Source organism: Mus caroli, chromosome 15, assembly GCF_900094665.2.
Source record: "Mus caroli chromosome 15, CAROLI_EIJ_v1.1, whole genome shotgun sequence".
NCBI lineage: Eukaryota > Metazoa > Chordata > Mammalia > Rodentia > Muridae > Mus > Mus caroli.
In genome coordinates, this window is record NC_034584.1 from 82,896,344 (window position 1) to 82,910,455 (window position 14,112).

Here is a 14,112-nt window from a genome sequence, read left to right on the forward strand (position 1 = left end):
AGGGAAGGTGTAGGGGTTGCACAAGAAGGTGTAGGGGTTGCATAGGAAGGTGTAGGGGTGCATAAGAAGGTGTAGGGGTTGCATAGGAAGGTGTAAGGGTGAATAGGAAGGTGTAGGGGTGCATAGGAAGGTGTAGGGGTTGCATAAGAAGGTTTAGGGGTGCATAGGAAGGTATAGGGGTGCATAGGAAATTGTGCAAGAAAAGCAAGTCAGTAAAGATGCTCAAATAATAATGCCTCAATATGCACGGAACAGAGATTATCAACCAAGGAGAAATCATTAAGTCTGCAGTCACAAAGTTAGCGCTCAGCTTTCAGTAATGGATGGATGAACAAACATGTCACTTGAACAGCCGTGACCAGCAGAACCTCACTCTTTGTTCAGTGGAGTTATTATTATCCTAGAAGAGTCATTAAAGTTGATCGTAAAGAAACTCTAGGCCAGTTTCAAAGGGTTTGAGAGCCATAAAAACTGTCCTGAACACAGAGCAGTTACGTCAGAAATCAATATAAAAATAACAGAAAACTCCTGAATATGTGTACTAAATGATCTGTGGGTCAGGAAAAAAAAAATCAAGATGTAACTATCTTTATCTTTTTACCTGAAGACAACGAAAAACACCACATTTCAAATCTGGTGTGATAGAGTTAAAGCTGACTCTAAAGAAATTTCCAAACATAAATGCACCAATCAGAAAATCATACAGGCTGAGCTGAGTGTGGTGGTGCACACCTTTAATCTCAGCACTCAGGAGGCAGAGGCAGGTGGATCTCTGAGTTTGAGGCCTGCCTGGTCTACAAAGTGAGTTTCAGGACAGCCAGGGCTATACAGAGAAACTCTGTCTTGAAAAGCAACAAACAAAAAACAAAAAAGAGAAAATAATAAAGGCAAAAAACATTGATTTAAAGCTGAATGTGATGTCACATGCCTGTAGCCCCAACACTTGGGAGTTGGAATGGCTGGAAAATACGGACTTGATATGCATCCTTGGCTACAGAAATTCCAGGACAGGTGAGATATATGAGACATTGTCTTAAGAAACCAAATCCAAACAAACAAACAAACAAACAAACAAACAAACAAAAACCAATGATTTAAGCATATATCTCAGCAAGCTGGAAAGAACATGGTAAATGTAAACTCAAAGAAACTATTAGAGAAGAGGAGACAGACATTAATGAAATATTTTCTTCTTTAAAAAATTATTTAATTATTTTTAATGTGCATTGGTGTTCTGCTTGCATGTCTGTCTATATGAGAATGTCAGATCCCCTGGAACTGGAATTATAGACAGTTGTAAGCTACCATGTAGGTGCTGGGAGTTGAACCCCAGGTCCTTTGGAAGAACAGCCAGTGCTCTTAACTACTGAGCCATCTCCCCAGCCCATGAAACATTTTCAATACAGTAAATCAGACTGACCAAACCAAAAGCTTAAGACTGGTAAAATTAATAACTCATTCATGATATTTACTGATTAAAAAGATGAAGTGGGTGGAGAGATAGCTCAGTGGTTAAGAGCACATACTGATAAGTTCGGTTCTCAGTATCCACGTCAGGCGGCTCATGATTGCCAGATATGTTAGTGTCTCTGGCCTCTGCTGGGACCTGCATTCATAAACACATACAGACCCAAAGATAAAATTAAAAATAAAATATAAAAGACATTTTTTTAAAAAAAGATGAAAGGCATAAAAAATAACAAGACAAGAGAACTCCTTGGATACTTAAAAACTAAGAAATGTGAGTTAAAATTTCTGGAAAGCAGAGAGAAGAGAGATACTGAACCTATATTAAATATTCTACAGGCCAAATTACTAAATATGGAGAGTTAAAAAGTTGCAGACCGGAGTGTAAATATCTTGGGCTATTTTAGTCCTATGAATGCCATTTGTTAGCCCACGTTGGTCTGACTTTACATCTTTGAGATTATCAAGGCTCTAAAATGTGTTCTTCATGGACCACTAGCCCCCGTTAATCTAAATCTACAAACATCATCAGGTGTCATTTGAAACCTGTGGCAGTTTTCCTGGTTTGCTGTCACCTGTGGCCCAACCAATGTATTTTTGCAAACACCTCAACATAAGTTGAGGTTCACACTCGTAAGAGTGTGTTTTGTAACAAGCCATATTTCATGTAGCTGTGGTCCACAGTTGGACATGGAATTTGAGTTCATCTAAATCTATATCGCTGTCTATGGTCACTCACATTTGGCTCCAGAATAAACTCTCTCTTGTCCCTCTGGGGTGAGGGCTGTGTTTCAGTACTGAGGTAACTATGCACTTCACGTTAGTAAACTTGGAAATTTAGACAAAACCACCAAATGCCTTGAAAAATACAAAGAGAAGGCGGAAGGACTATGCTAACGCAGAGGGCAAATCTGAGTTTGAAACTCTCACATTAGGACACCCCAAGCCTGGTGCACTGAGGAAGATGCTGTTCACCCTTCATCCTCAACACTTGCTAGAAGGAGAGGCATGCCCGTGACCTGCCATGTCTGTGGCGCCTGGATCCTGCAAGAAAATGAGACCATGAATGATAAGCTCAAGCCTAAAGCTGAGCAAACCCAGGTCTCATGTAAAGAAGCAGTTACCACCTCAGGGGCCACCTGTGGCTGGGCTTGAAAGTCAATGTTGCCATGAAGCACATGAAGAGAAGAAAGAGAAGCCACACCACAGATAAAGGGATGGTGATACACAAACAAAACAGAAACATCACTAAGGAAAATTCCCTTTCTCTCAGGCTTAGTAGACACAGTGGGCCATTAATGAAATCCCAATGGCTAGTTCTGTGTAGATATGGACACACTGTTACCAGGGGCTTGGAGAGGTTCTGCCAAGGTTAAGAACGCTTGCTACTCTTAGTGTTCAGTTTCAGTATGCATTATCCTGTGACTCACAACTGCCTGTAACTCCAGTTCCAACGCCCTCTTCTAGCCTCTGCCAACTGCATTCATGTGCACAAACTCACACACACACACAATTTTAAAACTTTAAAGAGAAATCATTACTATAAATAAATTTCCATTCAGGCTTAAATATCTTGGCTCTGTAGCAAACACAGAACCTGGCTCCAATCCTGGTGTTTTGGTTTCTTTTTTTTTATGGTTACTTTTCCTGTTGCTATGGTGAAATACCCCCAACAAAAAGAACTTAAGGGATGGAGGAAGTGTTCATTTTGGCTCTCACTTCCAGGGTACAGAGCATCATGGTGAGCTGAGCACATTGCATGTGACGGCAAGCAGAGAGTGGCAAATGCTGGCATTCATCCAGCTGTCTCATTTTACCATATAGTTCAGGATCCAAGCTTAGGGAATGACGCCGCCCTCTCTTCCCGTGTTTCTTCCTTCCTTCCTTCCTTCCTTCCTTCCTTCCTTCCTTCCTTCCTTCCTTCCTTCCTCCCTCCCTCCCTCCCTCCCTCCCTCCCTCCCTCCCTTCCTTCCTTCCTTCCTTCCTTCCTTCCTTCCCTTTCTCCTCCTCCTTCTCTCTCTTCCTTCTCATCTTTTTTTAAAGGAAATATATATATATATATATATATCTTTATATCTATATATATTACCAGATAACCTGAGGTAAACTGACACTCCCTTGCAAGAATGTGCAGAGGCTAACCCAAGCTAAGTATTCCCCTCAATTGTGCCTGAAGACTTGCCTCTTAGGTGACTTCAGATCACGTCAAGATGACAACCAATACTAACCACTGGTTTCCAATTGTCAACCCTTTTCCCTGCCAGAAAGGACAAAGTCACTCACTGGAGGAATGGAGTCAGGAGAAGCTGACTACCAGTGATTTCAGATATCTTGGGGACATTTAAAGACCCGAACGCAGATTGAGGAGATGGCTCAGTTGGCAAAGCGCCTGCCACCCAGCACGAGGACTGCGATTAAGATCCCCATTATTGATGTAAAAAGCACGGTTTGGTCATGCATATCTGTAATCCTGACTGGGAGGGATGGAAACAGGCAGGTCTGGAACTTGCTTGTTAGCTAATTGCCAGTCTAGCCAATGGGTGATGTCTGGATGCACCAAGAGTTCTGGCTGCAGAGATAAAAAAGGGAATGAGAAACATTCATGCTCATCTTTCTCCCAATCCCAGGGAAAGAGGGCGGTGAATGATGCAAAAGTCACACAACACTGACCTCTGACCTTAATGTGCATACTCTATGCACGTGCATACACACACGTGCACACACATACTCACAATGCACATATGCACACACAGAAATCCCCAAAGAATCTACGGACACACTAGTAAAACTAATGACTTCTTTAAAAGACTACCAGGATCCAGCAACAAGGCACAGAGGCAGTGTGGAGATGATACCCACACAGGCCTGTTAGTTTCTGTCAACTTGACACAAACTAGAGTCACTTGGGGAGAAGGAACCTCAACTCTGTCAGATTGGCCTGTAGACAAGTCTGTGGGAGTATTTTCTAGTTGCTTTAAAAAGATACGTGTCTGAGGGTTTTGCTTGCATGTATGTCTATACACAACACAGTGTGTATGTGCAGTGCCAAGAGAGGCCAGAAGATGGCGCTGATTTCCCCCAACACTGGAGTTTAAAATGGTTGTTACTCTTAATTGCCAAGCCCTCTCTCCATGTTAGAGGCATTTTTCAGGTTGATGTTTGAGGTAGGAGGGCTCATCCCATTCTGTGGTGCCAAATGTGGTTAGGAGGTCTTGGGCTGTGTAAGAAAAGCAGGCTGAGCAAGCCATGGAAAGCAAGCCAGTAAGCAGGATCCCTCCATGGTCTCTTGCTTCAGCTCCTGACTCTAGGTTGTTACCTTGCTGTTCTTACCTTGGCGTTCCTGGTCAATGGACTGTAACCACTAAGGTTACATTTCAAGTTACTTTTAGTCAAGTATTTTATAATAGTGATAGAAAACAAACTAAGGCGGAAATTGGTACCAGGAATGTAGGGATGTTACTATTGGACCTGACGGTGTAGCTTTTGGAGGTGGAGGATTGTGGAATGTTGGGTGAGAGTGTTCAGGGTTTATTGATCTATTGGCAATTTGAAAGAGAAATCTAAGTGCAAACAACACAGGTTTGGCTTGTGAAGTTTCAGAGGGAAGCAAAGTCTATCAGAGATGTTCATGTGACATTTTTAATTTTTTTGAGATAAGATCGCTCTACCTAGCCCTGGCTGTTTTGGAACTCACCATGTAGACCAGGCTACTCTTAAACTTACAGAGATTTGTCTGCCTCTGTCTTGCAAGTGGTGAAATTAAAGCAAGTGCTACCATGCCTAAGTCAGCTAGCTAAAAGTATTTAAAATCAAGAATCTGGTTTCTTGAGTTTTGTTGCAGGATGATAGAAAAGAATCTATTTGCATTCACATGCAGACATCCAGATAGACCATCACCATTTGTTAAAGATGTTTCCTTTTTTTACATTGTGTAATTTGGACTTCTTTGTCAAAAATCAAGTGTCCGTGGGTATGTGAATTCACTTCTGGATCTTCGATTCAATTCCACAGATCAATCTATTTGATTTTATACCAGTCCCATCGGGTTTTATTACTATTGCTCTGTAGTACAGCTTGAGATCATGGATGGCGTCACCTCCAGAAGATTTTTTTTATTGTTCAGGATTGTTTTATCTACCCTGGGTTTATTGTTTTTCCATATGAAGTTTAGTGTTGTTCTTTCAAGATTTGGAAAGAATTGTGTTGGAATTTTGGTGGGAACTGCATTGAATCTGTATATTGCTTTTAGTAAGAGGGCCATTTTTATTATGTTAATCCTATTGCTCCATGAGCATGGGAGGTCTTTCCTTTTTCTGATGTCTTCTTCAATTCCCTTTCTTCAAAGACCTGAAGTTCTTGTCATACAGGTGGTTTACTTGTTTGTTTAGAGTTACAACTAGATATTTGATATTATTTGTGGCTATTGTGAAAGGTGTTGTTTCCCTGATTTTTTTCCCAGTCTGTTTATTATAGTATATAGGGGGCTACTGATTTTTTTTTAGTTGACTTTGTATCTATCCAGCTACTTCACTGAAGGTGTTTATCAGCTGTGGATCAAAGACCTCAGCATAAAATTACATACACTAAACCTGATAGAAGAGAAAGTGGGGAATAGCCTTGAACACATTGACACAGGAGATAACTTCCTGAATAGAATACCAATCACACAGGCACTAAGATCAACAATAAGTAGGACCTCATGAAACTGAAAAGCTTTTGTAAGGCAAAGGACACCATCTAAAGGACAAATACGCCAGCCTACAGATTGGGAAAAGATCTTCACAAACCCCCACATCTAATAGGGGGCTGATATCCAATATCATATTCATATATATATATATATATCACAACAATCCAAATAATTTAATTTAAAAATGGGGTCTAGATCTAAACAGAGAATTGAGGAATCTCTAATGACCAAGAAGTACTTAAAGAAATGCTCAACATCGTAAGCCACCAGGGAAATGCAAATCGAATTGACTCTGAGATGTCACCTTACACCAGTCAGGATGGCTAAGATCAAAACCTCAAGCGACAGCTCATGCTGGTGAGGATATGCAGCAATGGGAACACTCCTCCACTGCTGGTGGGATTGCAAACTTGTCCGGCCACTTTGGAAATCAATATCAGTTTCTCAGAAAATTGGGAATTGATCTACCTCCAGACCCAGCGATACCATTCTTGGGCATCTATTCAAAAGAAGCTCCACGCCCCCCCCCCAAGGAAACCTTGTTCATGGCAGCTTTATTTGTAACAGCCAGAAACTGGAAACAACCGAGATGCCCTCAGCCAAAGCATGGATAAAGAAAATGTGCTACATCCACACAAGGGAGTACTATATCATGAAATTTACAGGCAAATGGATGGAACTAGAAAAGATCATCCTGAGAAAGGTAACCCGGGCCCCAGAAAGACAAACATGGTATGCACTCACTTATAAGTGGATATTAGCTGTAAAGTAAAGGAGAACCCTGCTACAAGTCACAGACCCGAAGAAACTAAGTAACAAGGAGCACTCAAGGCGGGGTGGATGAATCTCACTGAGAAGGAAAAATAGAAAAGACATGGTGGGGGATGGGAGTGGGCATGGGTAGGAAGAGAGTGTGGGGATGGAAACAGGAGGAATCAAGTGGGGAGGAAATGGGGGGGGGAAATGACAGGATGAGGGAGGGGATACTGATGGAAACAGGAGAAATAAGATAGGGGGAAGACAGTGAGAGACACAGAGAGAGAGAGAGACAGAGACAGAGAACTGAGAGAGACAACTGGAATTAGGGGAGGCATCTCTGAGATGAGCTAGAAACTTAGGACAATGGGAACTCCCATGAATCTGTGAGGGTGACCCTTATCTAAGACTCCTAGCAATGGGGATAAGGATCCTGAATGGGCCAAACTCCTGTAACCAGGCAAGGATTTCATTGGAGGGACTGGGACACCAACCCAGCCACAAAACCTTCAACCTAAAATTTGTTCTGCCTACAAAGACATGCCGGAGTAAAGGTGCAGAAGTTGTGGGAGTGGCCAAGTCCAGTTTGAGACGCATGCCATGAGAGGGAACCCACCCTTGTACACGGCTAACGATATTCTGCTAGACGTGTACCCAGGAGCCTAGCATAAAGGCATTCAGAGAGGCTTCACTCAATCACTGAGGGACCCACAACCAAACATTAAGCGGAGCCTGGGGAATCCTGTGGAAGATGTGGAGGAAGGCTTGTTAGAGCCGGAGGGGTCAAGGACACCATAAGAAAACCCAAAGAATCAACTAACCTGGGTCCATAGGGGCTCACAGAGACTGAACCGTCAACCAGGGAGCAGGCGTGGGACTGACCTAGGCCCTCTCTGCACAGATGTTACAGTTGTGCGGCTTGGTCTTTATGTAGGTCTCTTAACAGAGGGAGCAGAGGATGTTTCTGCCTCTGTTGTCTGTCCCTCTACTGGGCTGCCCCGTCTAGCCTCAACAGAAGGTATGCTTGATCTCACTGCAACTTGATGTGCCAGGGCTAGTTGATATACATTGGAGGCCTCCCCTTTTCTGAAGAGAAATGGAGGAGGAGTAGGGTGGGGGTGGGGAGAAAGGACTGGGAGGAGAGGGGGAAGGGGAAACTGTGGTTGGGATATATAATTAATCAATCAATCAATTAAAAAGATAGAGAAAATAATTTGATTTCTGGCAATCTGGAGCTGAAGACTCTGCTATGATTAACAGGAGACCGAGCACCACTTTAGTGAGAACTTTGCTTTACTGGAACAGTGGATGAGGGTTGGCTGGGGGCTTAAAAACATCTACGACTAATAAGACCAACACTGTCGAGGTAAAATCTGGGAAGATTTTCCTCAGGATTACTCCAAGGTCGCAGCTCAAGCTGGCAGTTGAGCTTGGTAACGCGCAGGAGTTTCTCACATGGTACTAGTGCTGAAGTCATGAAGGGTCATGGAGAACAGCTGAGATGGGGCACTGTGTGACAAGATTGAAATCACCCTGAAGAAAGGCCAGGAGAGGCTGCTGGTGAGGCACAGCTTTAGTTTCAGTGGAGACCCAGTATATTGGAGATATTAGAACTATGGAATGACCACCAAGGATGACAACAGAGAGTGGGCGAGAGATGCAGAGACTCAGAGTCAAACACTACTTGGAGCCAGGGGAAACCTGTAGGAGATAGGAAGAAAAGGTTGTAGGAGCCAGAGGGGTCCAGGACACGGCAAGAACACAGCCCACAGGATCAACTATGCAGGGCTCATAGGGGCTGACAGAGACTGAAGCAATAAACAGACGTAGGTCCCACGCAATGGGTCTGACCTAGGTCCCGTGCATTTGACTTATGGTTGTATAGCTTGTGGAACTCCCAACAATGGGAGTGTGGGGGCGTCTCTGACTCTTTCTACACTTGGGACCCTATTCCTCCTACTGGGTTGCCTTGTCCAGCCTTGCTATGAAGGTCTGTGCCCAGTCTTCTTGCATCTTGGTAGACTGTGTTTGGGGAATATCCCTGAGAGAACCGATGTTTGTTTGTTTTTCTTTTGTAGGGAAACAGGAGGACCTGATCTGGGGGAGAGGACTAGAGGAAGGGAGGGCGGGGAAACTGGTTGAGATGTAATGTATACAGTGAGCCTGTACACACTCAAAGCACCCAGCAAAGCCCAGTTGAGGCAACAACTGTCCCCTTCAGATCCAGGGCCCAGCTGAGGGTAAGAGGAACAGAACTACCACAAGAAGGCAGAACGGAACCAAGTTCAACATGAGGCTCCCCACTGATCAAGGATGTCCTGGGTAGAGAGTCCACACTTTGAAAGCCCAGATAGGAAGATGGGCCATAGAAGAGGAAAGACCATTAAAAGAGAAGAACAGTGTGTGTAGTCAAGCAGATTCAGATATGAACAAACCAGCTGTAAAGTTATTTTGAGGGAAGCCAGGGTGATACAAGCATATTGTAGGATTAGGTTTTTATTAAGGAATTATTGTAAATTTTGTGAAAGTAGAAAAAATATTTGGTCATATAAAAATGTCCATATATACATGTGTGTGTATAATTTATAATTTGCATACTAAAGACAAAAGGGAAACATTTTTATAACACTAAAAATAGGCATAGTGGGCCAGGCAGTGGTGGCACATGCCTTTAATCCCAGCACTCGGGAGGCAGAGGCAGGCAGATTTCTGAGTTCGAGGCCAGCCTGGTCTACAGAGTGAGTTCCAGGACAGCCAGGGCTACACAGAAACCCTGTCTCAATAAACCAAAAAACAAAACAAAACAAAATAGGCATAGTGGATAGATGACTGCTTACAGCCAATTGTAACTGCAGTTCTAGAGGGCCCGGTGCCCTCTGGCCTCTGTAGGCACTGCAACGCATTTGGTGCTCATATATACACACACAGGCAAAAACACAAATACACTAGACAATGTTACTCTCGACTTTAACCAGAAGAGCCGCTCTTGTCGGTGAATAGTGGCGAAGGTAGACTTGTGCTCAAAGTGCTGTTAGGTGACAGTTGATGGCTCAGTCAGCAAATGACACTTACACCTGTCCCAAGGCTCGGGGAACACTGTGGAAAAGGATTTCTTGCCATCTCCGGGCAAGACAACAATCACAAACTCACACCAGATTGGGTTGCCAGAGTGGGTCTGTGAACAGTCAGGGACAGGGTCTGGTGGCCCCACACCTCGCAGATGAACTATTGGCTGAGGGTACATTCTGAGAGATGGGGGGTTCTTTCCCTCAGTTGTCTATGCACTGGTGAGCCCACCGGACTCCAGTGAGTGACTCAGCCAATCTGGCTGAACTTAGTGGAATGCAGAATACATCAAGAGACATGAATCTGGGAAAGGGACATATAGGGGGCGGAGAATTGATAGGGGATAAAGGAGGAGGAGAGAGTAATCAGAAAGCATTCTGTATATTTATGAGATTATCAATAAGCTTAGTAAAGATAAATTGTTAGGACAATATTACCGTTCTAAATGTATGTCCACCTCATAGTAGCGCTTCGGATAGAAATACAAGCCGACAGAAGCGAAGCCATAGCTGTACTGGGGCATTTGAATCTGCTTCTTTTGGGAAATGAAGGATTAAACAAAGGAGCAGCACAAGACAGCAGTTTGGATGACATGATGAACGGCCACACTCCTAAACACAGAGAAACCCAAGACCCAACCTCCAAGCCCCACCACACCCAGCAAAGCTTACGGCAATGTAGATCGAGAGATGCCTACATTTGTCACACATGCTGCTGGGTGTCTGGTCACTCGCAGTGTCTCTCTTAGGGCTGTGTGTCTAAGGCCTGGCTTCCTTTCTGATCTCCCTTTCTCTGCCTCCTGACACTGTCACCCAGGATGGACTGAGTCCTCTTAAACCTTGAGCCAAAATCAATAATTCCTCCTTTAAGTTGACTAGTTAGAGATTTTGTCACAGTAATGATAAAACACAGAGGTTGAATTTCCTGCCAATGACTGAAACCAAACCAGGAGTATATAAAAACAAGTAGAATTTTCCTAAGTGCTCCAGAACTCGTGGCACATTAGGACAAATTAAATGTTCATTTGAAAATAATATAAATGAAATCATAATTAAAAAAAAGTATCAAAGCATTACAGTGCAGGTCAAGTAGTGACCCGAGGGAAATCCGTAGGCTGTTAAATACAGATTTCACCAAAGAAAGCATATTAAAAGTTATCTTCAAGTCAGCCCAAGAGGGAAGAAAGAAAACGATCCACTCAAGGAGGTTGGAGGAAAGGAAAGGATAAGTTAGGAGCAAAATTCGGTGAAGTGAAAAGTATTCTAGGGCTGGAGAGATGGCTTAGCGGTAAAGAGCATGACTGCTCTACCAGAGGTCAGTAGTTCAAATCCCAGCAACTATATGGTGGCTCACGATCATCTGTAATGAAATCTGATGCCCCCTCCTGGTGTGTCTGAAGAGAGCAACAGTGTACTCACATAAAATAAATGAATAAATCTTTCAAATGAGAGAGAGAGAGAGAGAGTATTCTAGATAAAACTAGCACAAGCAAGATCTGGTATAGGAAGCATTGGGAGCAGCGCCGGCGCTTCAGCTCAGTGGGCAGGCACCTGCCAAGCACATTCGACTCTGAGTTGGCTCCCAATCCTGAGGAGAATCAAAAGGAAAGGAGAGGAAGAAGGAAAAGAAAGTTTTAAACAGGTGAACTTTGACCTAGGCAAATTAAGAAGAAACACCTAAGACAAATTAGCAACATCGAGAATGAGAGGGAGCTATTGCTACTGGCTGTGAATGTTAAGATATTAATACACTCATATCATTATTATATTAGTAGTATATACATGCCAACAACGAGGCAGCACATACAAAATGGAGATTTCCTTTGATATACACATGGAAACGAATATCAGAGAAACATAAATCCCAGATCAGCCTATTTCCATTCAAGACATTAATTCCATAACTAGAATATTATCCCAAATGAAAACTCAAGGTGTAGATGGCATCCGTAAGTTAGTCTATCCAAATATTTAAGGGAAATTTTTTATATAAACCAGGAAGATAAATTGTTAACACCAACACCTGACAAAGACATTACAAGGAAGGGATAGTGCTCACTCGTCTCTCTCATAACGACGACACAAGCCCTAACAGATACATTCATAATTAAATCTACTGACAGGGAGAAATGAAAACAAAACCAAAACACTGCCAAATGGAGTTTATCCCCCAATGCAGAGCTGGATAGTGTCTGGGAGGCTGTCAGCACAATCCATCATATTAATATATAAATTAACACCATAACTTAACAGATGCAGAAAAAACATACCATAACAGCTGGTAATTGTTAATATTAAACAACTTAAAAGCAGAGGCTGGAGAGAGAGCTCAGTGATTGAGAGTGTTTGCTGCTCAGTCAGGAGGACCAGAGTTCATATTCTAGTGCGCATGTTACAAGGCATCTCACAAATGCCTGTAATCTGAGCTCTGAGGGATAGGATGCCTTCTGCCTTCTACACACACACACACACACACACACACACACACACGCATACCATACACACTTGAAAAACTTTTTTAAATTTCCAGACAAGGTTTCTCTGTGTAGCCTAGGCTGGTCTCAAACTCACAGAGATCCACCTGGTAGTGCCTACATTTATTTAGAGAGAGAATCTCGTGTGCACTATGTGGAAGCATCACCTGTCAATAAAAAGCTTTGGCATGAAATAGGAGGTAGGATGTCCCGGCAGGAAGAGAGGATTTGGGAATAGAGTCGGGCATAGGAAAGGCTCACCTCTAACACTGATGGAGACGGTTGGCCACATAAAACTGAGACAAGGTAACCGGCCATGTGGCACTCTCAGAATAGAATAAATGGGTTAGTTAAATTACAAGCCAGCTGGGGGACAAGCTTTGGCTTTGGCATTTATTCATGAAGCATTAAGTTCTCAGAGTTGTTATTTCAGGAATTTGGGCATGGGTGAAAAAGGCACTGGTTACATTTAATCCCAGCACTGGAGAGGCAGATACACACACACACACACACACACACACACACACAGAGGAAAACAAAATAAAAAAGCCACCTATAGCAGCAGTTAAAAACATCAAGAGTATAACACACACACACACACACACACAAACAGAGGAAAACAAAATAAAAATAGCCACCTATAGCAGCAGCTAAAACCATCAAGTGTATAGGAGTAAATCTAGTAAAAGACTACTGTACACTTGCACAACGAAAACTAGGAACCACTGCAGAGAAGCACTGGAGAGTTAAATGTTCCTTTCTTCCAAAGATTTAATGTTAAGATGTTAACTGACCCATAAATTCAGCACAAATAATGACAACCTTGGTAGAATATATGTGTGTATGTATATATGTTTGTGTGTATGTATGTATGTATGTATGTATGTATGTGTTTGTGTGTATGTGTATGAATCTGTTAATCAGGTCCTAAATTTAACACAGAAGTGCAAAAGTCCAAGAAAATCTAGGCAACCTTGAAGGACAACTTCTGAGTTTTGAATTTTATAATTAAAATATAGATGAAATGAAATGAAAATTGTAATGAAAACTGACATGGAAGAAGAATGAGCAGAAAGAACAGGACAGCCGAATAAATAGGCCCTGCCCCCCACCCCCCAGACCTAACACCTCTTTGACTCCAAAGAAACAGGCAGCAAGAGTCACTGAAACCTCTCAAAGCAAAGCAAAACAAAGCAAAAGGTGTCACTTTCTGCAAGGAAGTGGGTAGAATCTTTAAGATAGAAGGGCTCCTTATATATGAAAAGATCAGTAAGTGGGCCTCCTTAACACCAGAAATTCGCATGCTGTGCATTGTGATGTATTCCTTCGTGTCAGCACTTGAGAGGCAGAGACTGGTGGATCTATATGAGTTCAAAACTATCTGGTCTACAGCGTGAGTTTTGGGCCAGTCAGGATATATAGTGCACACCCCTTAATCCCAGCACTGGAGAGGCAGAGGTAGGTGGATATTTGTGAGTTCCAGGCCAGTCTGGTCTATATAGAGAGTTCCAGGATAGTCAGAGCTACATGGTGACATCTTGTCTCAAAGGGGTGGTGGAGGCGGTGCACATCTTTAATCCCAGTACTAGCGAGTCAGAGGGAGGTAGATCTCTGAGTTTGGGGCCAGCCTGGTCTACATAGCGAGTTCCAAGACAGCCAG

At 42.9% G+C, this 14,112-nt stretch overlaps 1 protein-coding gene across 4 annotated transcripts in view; it reads right to left on the reverse strand.

Annotated features, from left to right (window-relative positions):
- Ttll8 (tubulin tyrosine ligase like 8) overlaps positions 1-14,112 on the reverse strand; it is a 66,660-nt gene that overhangs the window by 50,534 nt on the left and 2,014 nt on the right. The gene's annotated exons all lie outside the window — the stretch shown is intronic.